This window comes from Peromyscus californicus, unplaced genomic scaffold (assembly GCF_007827085.1).
Source record: "Peromyscus californicus insignis strain IS unplaced genomic scaffold, ASM782708v3 Scaffold_17__1_contigs__length_78620276, whole genome shotgun sequence".
NCBI classification, from domain to species: Eukaryota; Metazoa; Chordata; class Mammalia; order Rodentia; family Cricetidae; genus Peromyscus; species Peromyscus californicus.
This window is the reverse complement of record NW_026294469.1, coordinates 71,855,513-71,867,698: the sequence shown is the minus strand read 5'-3', so window position 1 is coordinate 71,867,698 and position 12,186 is coordinate 71,855,513. Positions and strand designations below refer to the sequence as shown.

General features: G+C 43.3%; 1 long non-coding RNA gene across 3 annotated transcripts in view; it reads left to right on the top strand.

Annotated features, from left to right (window-relative positions):
- The window catches only part of LOC128113031 (uncharacterized), a 28,832-nt gene that overhangs the window by 4,685 nt on the left and 11,961 nt on the right, over nt 1-12,186 (top strand). The gene's annotated exons all lie outside the window — the stretch shown is intronic.

Here is a 12,186-nt window from a genome sequence, read left to right as displayed (position 1 = left end):
AAGCCAGGAAGATTTAGCACAGATCCTGTAACTACTTTCAAAGTCAGCCAGCTTATTTCCTCTTTATAAAGACAAAAGAAACAAATAAAAACAGACCTACATGGCCCAGAAGCAAAAAACTTAGGAGGCTGCTTCCTGGCTAGGCGGCTTCCAACCTCTGGAGAGTGCCTTCTTCAGACACAGCTGGTGCTGTATCTCAGGAAAAGGAGCCGTGGAAGCCACCAGAAGCACTGGCTTCCTGCATGTGGTTTCCTGTGGAAACCCCTTAGGTCATGAACAGATCACCACAGATGTTTATATCGACTTCCTTAGCTACCTGAACACACAACTGTGGCTCAAGGCTCCAGTGACCCATGTCTCTAGGGTCTCTGCAATAGCCACATACCTCCGGGTAGGCAAGGATAAGCCAGGGAATCAGAACCCTAACCTGTGGCCATTGTGGGAGCCCTTCCCCTGGGCTGGCTTGCCCAAGGAGTGGTCGCACTCCACACCTAGAGAGCACAAGATAAATCACAAGACTTTAGCCACTGAGTTTTTGTCAGAGGTGGGCAAGGAAGGTGGCAGGAAAGGAAGGCATGGGAAAAAAACAAAAGTCATGCAGAACCTGTACCCCTTTGCCCAATGCAGTCATCCAAGCCCTTTATCAAACTTGAATGTGCCTGCTGGGCTAATTCCTGTGGCCTCAATAGGGAAAATCAGGCTGCTTCTGTGTTAGCTGATGCCACTCACACAGCCCTTCCCCAGAGCTAGAGTTGAGGGTAATCAGTTACTATTTGTAAATTTGAAATTAGTAAAAGGATCTGGGGGAAGAAACCATTGTTCATAACTGCTAAATGTTGTTAAGGATATAACCACCATCACAGTGAATACAAACTACAAATGCCATGATGCACGCCTAATGGATCATGGGCCACAGGCTGGACATCAGCTCCACACTGGAGGCTCTTAGGAACACTGGCCCTATACGAGGGTCCTGAAGAAATGAACTGACACAACTGAATTTAGGAAGTTGTTCAGGACTCCAACTTAGCCAGAAATATTGCACAGGATCAGACAGAACCCTGAAAGTTGGTTTAAATTTTCATTTTATATTTATTTATTTGTTTATTATGTGTGTGCAAGCCTGTGTGTGTGTGTATGTGTGTGTGTGTGTGTGTGTGTGTGTGTGTGTGTGTGTGTGTGTGTGTAAATGCACATGTCATGGCACATGTATCAATGTAGGGGTGGTAAGTTAAGTGTTTGGACAGAATCTGCTGAGGAGACACTGCCACTTGTTAAGTACAAACAGCAGTGATTTTGACAACTGCAAGTTTTTCAGCATTCTCACCAAAGGCCAATCATTCCTGTCAGGCAAGCAAATATTTCCCTTTCTGTTTGCTGATCAGAAGACCTGAGTTAGTAACTCACTTGTTAGTGCTGCCATGTCTATACCCTGCATGCTAAAGTCCACATGTGTCATACCCTGCACGCTAAAGTCCACATGTGTCATACCCTGCACGCTAAAGTCCACATGTGTCATACCCTGCACTCTAAAGTCTACATGTGTCATACCCTGCACGCTAAAGTCTACATGTGTCATACCCTGCATGCTAAAGTTCACATGTGGCATACACTGCACACTAAAGTCCACATGTGTCATCCATTGCACACTGAAGTCCACATGTGTGATACCCTGCACACGAAAGTCCACATGTGTCATACCCTGCACGCTAAAGTCCACATGTGTCATACCCTGCATGCTAAAGTCCACATGTGTCATACCCTGCACTCTAAACTCTACATGTGTCATACCCTGCACGCTAAAGTCTACATGTGTCATACCCTGCATGCTAAAGTTCACATGTGACATACACTGCACACTAAAGTCCACATGTGTCATCCATTGCACACTGAAGTCCACATGTGTGATACCCTGCACACGAAAGTCCACATGTGTCATACCCTGCACACTAAAGTCCACGTGTGTGATACCCTGCACACTGAAGTCCACATGTGTCATACCCTGCACACTGAAGTCTACATGTGTGATAGCCTGCACACTGAAGTCCACATGTGTTATACCCTGCACACTGAAGTCCACATGTGTGATAGCCTGCACACTGAAGTCTACATGTGTGATACCCTGCACACTGAAGTTCACATGTGTCATACCCTGCACACTGAAGTCCACATGTGTCATACCCTGCACGCTAAAGTCCACATGTTTCATACATTGCACACTGAAGTCCACATGTGTGATACCCTGCATGCTAAAGTCCACATGTGTCATACCCCGTACACTGAAGTCCACATGTGTGATACCCTGCACACTGAAATCCACATGCATGATTCCCTGCACACTGAAGTCTATATGTGTGATAGCCTGCACACTGAAGTCCACATGTGTCATACCCTGCACGCTGAAGTCCACATGTGTTATACCTTGCACACTGAAGTCTACATGTGTTATGCCCTGCATGCTAAGTCCAAATGTGTTATACTCTGCTTGCTGGAGTTCACATGTGTGAAGTTTTGTGACCCTTAGGGAAAAAAAACTCCTTGAACCAGCTGAAGATGAACATTCAAAAAAGAAAAGTGAATTATCTACACGTTCATCTGTTTAGAACAGAAATAACTTCTGGTTCTAAATCAAAGACCATTTTCCAGGGTTTGTTCTTGCTATTGTTGTTGTTTTTAGATTATGATTTCATTATAAAATTCTCCCTTTCCTCCTCCCAAACCCTCCCATATAACCTTCCCCACTTTCCTTCAAATACATTAATTGCTATTGCATGCTTACATGTATATGTAGAAACATATATATTCCAAAATATAACCTGGTCAGTCTTTATAATGTTACTTACATGTATGTTTTCAGGGCTGACCACTTGGTACTACACAACTAACTGGTGTGATCTTGCCTGGAGAAGACCACCTCTCCTGATCCCAGGTTCCTCTTTGTGTTGAGGCCTCAAAGGCTTTTCCCCACTCAATTTCACATGTCTATCGGTGTTGTCCTTGTTCAGCTCACATTTGAGCAACCATGTTGGTGAGACTTTATGAGTTGACTTCTGATATTACTAGGAGACACAGTCTCACAGCAAACTTCCCAGGTTCTTACAGTCTTTCCACTCCCTCTTCCACAATATTCCCTGAGTCTTAGGTACTGGAGTGTTTTATAGATGTATCCACTGGGTCTGAGCTCCAAAACTCTGCATTTTAATTGGTTGTGATTTTCTGTAATGATCTCCATCTGTTGCAAATAGAAGTTTCCTTGATGAGGGGTGAATACTACACTTATCTGTATGAATAAGACCAAAAGCTTACAGATTGTTAATAGGGATCAGCTGGTTTAGTAAATTAGTGGTTGTAGATTCTCCTCCAATAACCATGGTTTCACTAGTACTGAGTAGTTAGCTCGGTTTCTAATACCAAACATAGTTTTTTGAGCAGCTCTTAAGACCACTAGTGGAGCTGTTGGTTACTTCCAAGTTTTGGATGCCACTACTGCACCCTTAGGGTTATCATGTCTTGCTGGTCATTGATGTAGTACAGAGGTGTCATAGCTAGGTAGAAATGGTGATTGCCTATCTCCTTTGGAAGCTTTCATGGCACCTTCTGGTACTATGAAAGTTAGTCATCATGGAGGAGGTATTCAGGTCAGTTCCATCTCAGGGGATCTCTGGGCCCTGTTTCTGAAATGCATGGTGTCTTCAGCAACAAGGACTTACCTTCCACATCTTTGGGGCACCCAAGGATGACAGCAATAGGCTGTATGTTTGGGGAGTCTCTTGGACAGCCCTGGCTGTCAACTCAAGAGACAGCTTCTCATGCTTGATTGGAGTTTTTGTTAGGTTGTCTTTGACTCTTGGAGGGAGCACCATCAGCCCAGATAAGAAAAGGTCATTAAAACTGTATGTGTGCATTTATACATACAAATGACATTATAAAGACTCAACAGGTTATATTCAGGAATATATATGTGTCTATACAAATACATATATGCATTCAATAACAATTGATGAAAAAGAGGCCATGAATTTGAAGGAGAGCAGAGGGTTTTAAGGAAGGAAAGAAAAAAATAAAAAAGTAAAATAATAAATAAAAGAAAAAAGAAAAATGTTATTAAAATACAATCTCAAAAATAAAAAGTGATGTATGTGTATTTATACACAGAATTACATGTACTACAGTTTGTTTTAATAAGGCAGAAAGTTAATAGTATGATTCCTTTTGGCTTTTCCATCTTTGTTGCTATTTTACCCTCCCTCTTTCTGCATTTACCTCAGTCCTCTTCCCTAAAGAGCCCCTCTTTTGCATTCCCCTCTACTCTCCTCCTTACCCCTCCCTCTCCTGAAGGAGCACCCTCCAGGCACACCTGCCTGCCTGCTTCCATCTCCCCTATCAGGTCACTTGGTTGTGTGTTCAAACACACACCAACACAAAACTGAGAGCCCAGTTGTGGACATGACACCCGTGGAGCTGAGCTACAGAGGGTTTCGCATTAGATGACAGCAGAAAAGGAGAAGGCATCAAGTGTTCTTGGACCTTAAACCCTAGGAGGCAACGGTGTTCTCCTGGGGCTAGGCAGTGAGGTGGAGAATGGGAGTACCCCAAGCCCACGATGTAGCAAAGGAAAGCAGGCAGGCAGAGAGAAAAGTAATCCTTCATCTTCTAAATTGATCATTTGAAAAGCAGATCTATCCCCCCAAGAACTCACAGGCCTAATTAAGGCCTTTTGAACCTGATCAAAACATTAATTGCTTTGCACAAAGTAAACAACATGTATAGATGTCAAAGCCTATGAGTGTTTCTCTCAGTTGCTGTCCTGGGTTGATAGATAGAAACAAAAACTGCCAGTCTTTGGGATACCACACATCTCTCTTCTCCAAGCTCTCCTGGGCATGATGTCTCACTGGCTGTTTTCCTTTACAGTCAACCTAAAGGGATGTTAGAATACTAATTACTAGCAGCTACTGAGCATCTCCCCGTCAGTCCCTCTATCCCGGTCTTCTATTTATTAATCTGTCAAAGTAATGACAAGATAGTCTCCAGAAGTTTCATGTTATGTGCATTTACACTCAGAGGAACTAAGAACTCAGCAGTGGGCTCCTGGACCAAACCCAAGCCCATCAGACTCTGAGGACCACTGACTGTCTTCTCCCCATACCACGAAAAGCCACTCTGAAAACAGCTGAATCAGGTACCTAGCTGGCTTACCTGAGAGCACAGAGCAACTTCTATTTGTCTACAGTTAATTTAACATTGCTGCTGTAAAGAAATGTTCCTGGAAAGAAACCACTACTTACATTGACTTTTCTACAATTTGATTAACTGATTAGGACTTCAATGACTGTGGAGAAGTAAGAACATTGCAGGTCCAGATCTTTTAATTACAATTTATCTTGGGCTATCTTGAGCACCTTAATAGCCATTCATTATCCACTTCTGTGTCTGACCTATAACATCTTCGTACCTATCAGGTAAAAATCTTTCCGGAGTACATTAACCCAACAGATCACTAGCTTCCAAGAAACAAAAGACTGAAAATGTTATCAGATAATATCTGAAGCCCATGGCAAAGACTGCCCCACTCAACCATGACCCACCTACCTGGTGTGTCCAAAGTATTTGAAAAATGTCTTGAAATGTGGTTTCCTTTGTTCCATTACTATAAAATGTCACCAAACAGTTACCATGTAGGAACTCAGTATTTGCAGAATCTAAATCTATGTTTCCAGACCATGGCTAATCATGTGTGGCTCCTGAATAAACTCTTTTATCCTCTTTGAGGAAAGAGTTGTACCTTCATCTCTTTCCAGTGGTGTTTACCCACAATCATGACTGAACGTACAGAGTCCTGGAGACATGCAGGAAGGTGCTCACAGAAATGGGTTTCGACACCAGCTCAGGACATTGCTCAGACATGGAGTGTGCTCTGTGTTTCTTTTAGTCAGCACATGGCACAGGCTGACAACCTAGAGAGTTCAGAACCAGACCAGTATTCTCTGACCCATGGACACAGATAGCACAAATAGCACAGGCCAGTTTCATGTGCTCTACTCACTAGACTCCCACAGAACCTCTCCGCTCTGTTGTAGACAGTCCTAACAAACTTCAGAATGTGTCTCTCTTGCCCCATTATGTGGGAAAACAAAACAAAAAAAACCCAAACAATGAAGAGGCCTGGACTTTCACTAAAGCATGGAACTATGGGAAAGGAGCCAGGAAACACAAGAGGAGGCAGAAAATGTAAAAAGAATCAACCATCATTCAAAAGGCCTCTGGGGAAAACAGCAGGTGTCCTTCTGCTGCCCCCAGGGGGCAAATCCCTGTGTGATCTGAGAATTAACATCCCTAAGGAGGAGCTCGGGCTGCCTAAGGGTTTATGTTGGCTCAGGTGGAGAGTCCATGAGAGTTTAGGGAAAGGGGGAAGAGTTTCAAAGCCATAACCCCCAGAATGACGTCTGTGGTATTCAAAAATAACTTGGGGGAAAACCCCTCATTGCTCCACTTTTCTCAGGGGAAGAAGCCACTTTGAAATCCAGTTTCTTCTGGTAGGAGGTGAGGATGGCAGAAACCCACCTCAGCAGCCTCTTCGCCCACGTTGGCTGCTGGTCCTTGGTGGCACTCATTAGGAGAGAGAAAGCCATCTTCACAGACACTTCAGTCAGAGTTGCTGGTTTGGTTTAATGTGCTGCAGGCACGCTCAACCATCCACATACATTATTTATGTGGCAAAAAAAAAGATCACTTCCTCCTCACATGTAAATAATAAAAGAAACCGTAAAATCAGTATTTATGCCTAACAAAGCCAGAATCATTTATTCACAGTGCTCTTTATCTAATAGTGACACTGAAAATACCAATAGTCATAGCCAGCACATATCCATGCTGCGTGCCGCGCATGCTCACACATTATCTTAGCTAAAGTACAAACTTCAGAAGGCTCACACTACCATCATTCCCATTTTATAGACACAGAAGCTGAGGCTCAGTGCTGCATGTAGCTTGTCCAAAGTCACACATCTAGTGAGGAGCCTTGTCCTTCATTCTACAGCTGACTTCAAGTCAGCGAAGAGCCATGGGAGGCTGAATTGAGTGTGTGGCACCAAGAGCCCAAGGCCTGTCTCACACAGTAGGAGCCACTCTGTAGACAGACAGTCTCTAGGGAGGAAAAGATTGCCCCCAAGTGTTAAAAATACTCCTCAGTCTAGAGCGCATCAGCTGAAAGAGGTTGTAACATGAGTGCTGTCACAGGCATTGTGACAAATATCAAGGACATGGCCCGTGGACACAAGAAGCTGGCAGCCTAGTTAAGAGGCAAGAGAAATGAAACAGAAAGACACTCTTGAAGTAGGGAGAGTGAAGTTACATGCACACAGGGGCCAGGGAAACACCAAGGGATACTTTGTGCAGCCTGGATGGCCGGGTAGACCCCTTAGAAGAGGTGAGAGATGGGTGAGTCCTGGATGCTAAACATTACCCCAGTGGAGAAGGGACAGATGGAAGGAACATGTCACATGGCAATACAGGACGGGAGAGCTGTAGTTATCTTTCGGGTCAACTGAGGGAAGACAAGAAACCCTTCAGGAAGGGAGGGTGGAGTCAGGATGTGTCTCACACCTTGTACAAGGAGCTTGGGTTTCACCCTTTGACTCAGGGTTTCTCAGCTTCTGTACTGTGCACATTTGGGGACAGATAATTCCTTACTGTGGGGGCAGCCATGTGCATGTAGGATACTCAGTACACCACTGGGCTCTTCCCACAAAACCATGGGAGCAAGGACTCCTCTCACTAACGATACCTCAAAGTGCCCCATGTCACTATGCTGTTTGGGGTGGGAAATGTCCCCCACAGGTTCATGTGCTTGACCAACTAGACCCCAGTTGGTAGCACTATTTATGAAATTGTGAAAGCCTTGTGAGGTGGCACCTCGAAGGAGGACCTTGAGATTTATAATTCAATCCCACATCCCAGCCTGTCTGTCTCTGCTTCTCCATCTTTGAGATGTGAGTAAACAGCACCCAAATCTCACTACCACAGCTATGAGCCATCACTTTAGATATCCTATTAAGCCATGATTCCCATAATGGATTGACCTAACAATGAGGATAGAATCCTCATAACCAATTGCTTCCCATGGGCTCAACTCTGAAAACTGATGATTTGGGGACTAAGCTGTCAACAAGTGAGCTTTGGGGGAGCTTTATGATTCACATTATAACAATATCCTCTATCTAAATGGGCCTCACAACCCATGGCCTTAAAGGAACTTCAGAGAGGTTCTTGTTCTCTCATAGGTATCTGTCATGTATCTGTGACTCTCCATCAATTTGTTCACTGCAGCCCATGGAGGCTAGGCAATGAATCTGGTATTATAACTGGACCCCTAGTGCCTCATTAGTGCCTGGAAGAGTAGGCATGCAACTAACATGATAATTATCTGACAATGTTAGTTGAGTATATAAATAAAGGACTGATAACGTGTGTTATAATTAGAGCAGGAAATTGTAAATACTTTGACAAATGGTCTGTTTTGGCTGAAATTTTGAAACCGAATGAGACTGAAGAATTAGAGGAGTTGGTTTGAATCTAACTGGGTTAGGTCTAGAAGGGGACCTAATTTGATCTGTGAGTTTGGGCTTCTTCATGACAAACACATAGTGTTCTATGGATTTGAATCAAGGTAGAGACAGCCTTGTTCATACTTAAGTGGCTTTTCCTGTCATGCTGAGAACCCCATGGTGTGGACCTCACTCAAGGCAAGTCCCCTGAGAAGAAGCATGTGTGTTTTCATAGCAAATAGCTTTGAACATGACATTCGGTTGAAACTTGAAGAATTAAACAAGATATGAAAATATGAGTAAATGCACTTGGTTTTGTATGTAATAATTTTGTTACAATTATAGCTTAAAAATAATTCCTAGAATGAATATTTTTTGGAAAAGGGTTTTTTTTGGGGGGGGTGTAAAATTCTTTCAGCTGATTTATAGGCTGCCCTAACACCTTGAAGGCTCAGTTCTGCTTCATGAGCATTGGTTTATCATTTCTCCTAAAGATCTCCTGAAGTTAATTATTATTCTCTTCCTGTCCAGTCAGTCCCCATTTGCCCACTGAAGCGCCATCCCCAAAGCCCTTCCCTGGGGTTAAATCAACAATTGTTCTCAGCAAGGTACCTTTCACAGATGTGTTTGTAGGAGATTTAGGTAATCCCCAATATCGCTTCTATTGATTTCTCCAAGTTCCCTGTATTCTGCGATTTTTAAAATGTTTCTCTTAGATTTAGCTGCATTTTCTTATCATTGAGTGTCCAATCCTGCTTTAGTCAAGAGTGAGTCATTGTTGACTCAATGGCAACCAAGCTGCACGTGGCCAGTTCATTAGTGAGAGCTTCCTGCTTGGAATCTGGCTTCTATTCTCGTGTGTCTGTGTACAAGGGCAATGACTTCCTCTGTGTGCCATGGTGTCAGTCCAGTGAGACTCTGTGTCCCCCTTCAGCCTCACTCCTTGTATCTTCTCTCAGTCTTTCCTGTTTAGCTATCAGGAATGTCTCATGTCAGATATTCGTTGTAATATGAGTCTTGAAAGGTCTTTTAGTAAAAAACTGGGAGCCGATATTGGGGTGAAAGCTGAAAGATCAGAGAAACAGAACAGCCAGCTACTAGTTCTTAGCTCTAGGAAATCCTCAGTCTAAAGAGAGTGAGTTCCTGTTTCCTCATACCTTATATACCTGTCTCTGACCTGCCATCACTTCCTAGGATTAAAGGCTTGTGTGCTTCCCAGTACTGAGATTGAAGGTATATGCCACCACTGCCTGGCTCTGTTTCCAGTGTGGCCTTGAGCTCACAGAGATCCAGATGGGTCTCTGCCTCCCAAGTGATAGGATTAAGGGTGTGTGCCACCACTGTCTGGCCTCTGTGTCTAATCTAGTGGCTGGCTCTGTCCTCTGATCCTCAGGCAAGCTTTATTAGGGTACACAATATATAACACAGTTCTTTCATGGTTTTGTCTAATCCACCTAACCAGGTTTAGGTTTACTTCCTTTTTCTTCTGTGTTCTCCTTTTAACCTCTGAAAGACCAATCAAATAAAAATCCCTTAATGTGGTAAACAGAAGGTACATTTGCTTGCTAGCACTGGTCTCTCTCAACCTGTCTGACATTTGATGCTCAACTACATGAGGGAATCTGAGACTGGAGATACGGCTTGGGATTAAGTGTGTACACAGCTCTTGCAGAGAAACATGATTTGGTTGCCAGATCCCACATCAGGCAGCAGACAACTGCCCAATACCCTTTTCTGGCCTCTGCAGACACCTGTGCTCAAGTGCACATACTCATACACAGACACACACATGCACAGAGAGAGAGACAGAGACAGAGACACAGAGAGAGAGAGAGAGATACACAGATATGTTGTTGGCTTTTTTTCCTCTTGCTCTTTGCTCTTTGGGGGCCCACCACCCAGCTTCAAAATAATCACATGGAGACTTGATTTTTTCTTATGAATGCCTGGCCTTAGCTTGGCTTGTTTCTAGCCAGCTTTTCTTAAATTATCCCATCCTCCTTTTGCCTCTGGGATTTTACCTTTCTCTATGTCTGGATATCTTTCTTTCCTTCTTATTCCGTGTCTGGCTGGGTGGCTGGGTGGCTGGGTGGCTGGCCCCTGGCATCCTCCTCTCCTCCTTTTCTCACTCTTCTCTTCTCAAATTTCTCTTCCTATTTATTCTCTCTGCCTTCCAGCCCTGCTTATCCTTTCTCCTGCCTAGCAATTGGCCACTTATCTCTTTATTAGGCCAATCAGGTGTTTCAGACAGGCAAAGTAACACAGCTTCACAGAGTTAAACAAATTCAACATAAAAGAATGCAACATATCTTTGCATCATTAAACAAATGTTCCACAGCATAAACAGATGTAACACATCTTCAACTTATATTCCACAACACTGACACGTTTTTAAAATAAAAGAAAAATTTTAAATGTTTCTTAAAAGAAGAAACCTACTTAGACATCACCCAGAAAGCACTGTATTTACTTCTGTGTTTTGCTCAATTCCAAACTAGTAGAGTTTGTGAATTCACAGAGTCACAGACACACAGACATGCAATGTTGTGGGATATTTGTACACTGTGTGAAAATGTATTGTTGTGATTGGTGTAATAAAAAGCTGAATGGCCAATAGCTAGGTAGGAGGTATAGGTGGGATTTCTAGGCAGAGAGAACTCTGGGAAGAAGAATGCGGAGTCACCAACCAGACAGAGAGGAAACAGGAGATGCAAAATGAAAAAGAGGTAATGACACATGGCAGAACATAGATTAATATAAATGGGTTAATTTAAGTTATAAAAGCTGGTTGAGACAAGGCTAAGCTAAAGACCAAACTTTCATAATTAATAAGAAGTCTCCCCATCATTATTTGGGGCTGGTGGCAGAAAAGAAAGTCTGTCTACAATGCATTCCTCCACTGCTTCTGTTTAATTTTATCATAATTCACAGTCTTCCCATGGGTCTTCTCTTCAGAAAGTGCTTTTCTCTGTCATGGTCTGATAGCGTTCTCTAAAATCCATTCCTCTACAATCTGATTCCTTGAGCCTACCCCTAACACTGCTGCTTTAACACAGTGGTAAAATGACTCATAGCTGTTTTCAGCATGCTGGTCTCTCCAACTAAGTTGGGAATTCCTGGGGTGAATATTGGACTGTACTGTTCTGTAAATGCCAAATGTTTAGTAGAGGTTGTCATATAGCTAGTCCATACAAAGTGCCAGTTCAGTTGAGTAATCATACATCACGGCTCTTGATCCTGATTGTGTCTATACAAGTGTACTGAGCTGTGAACTCCTAAACATCACTGCTACACTCAATTAAGATGTAGCTTTGTGGTTAATACCTATGCTACAAAAGAGCTACAGAAGACTCTTCACCTTAGTAAGATGTTTCTTATCTTATTGGAGTATAACTTAGGTGAGCCACTGAATGACAGCACTCCCCACCCCCAGAAGATTGGACTTGTTAATCCACAGAAACTTCCTCAAGTCAATCACCCTGCATCCTGCTGTGCTTCCTATCGCTCTAATTAAAAGACTGACTAAAAGCAACTTGGGGAGGAAAGGCTTTACTTCATCTTCCAGGGTACAGTCCATCATCAAGGGAAGCCAAGGCAGGAGCTTAGAGCAGAGACAATGGAGGACCACTGCTTACAGGTT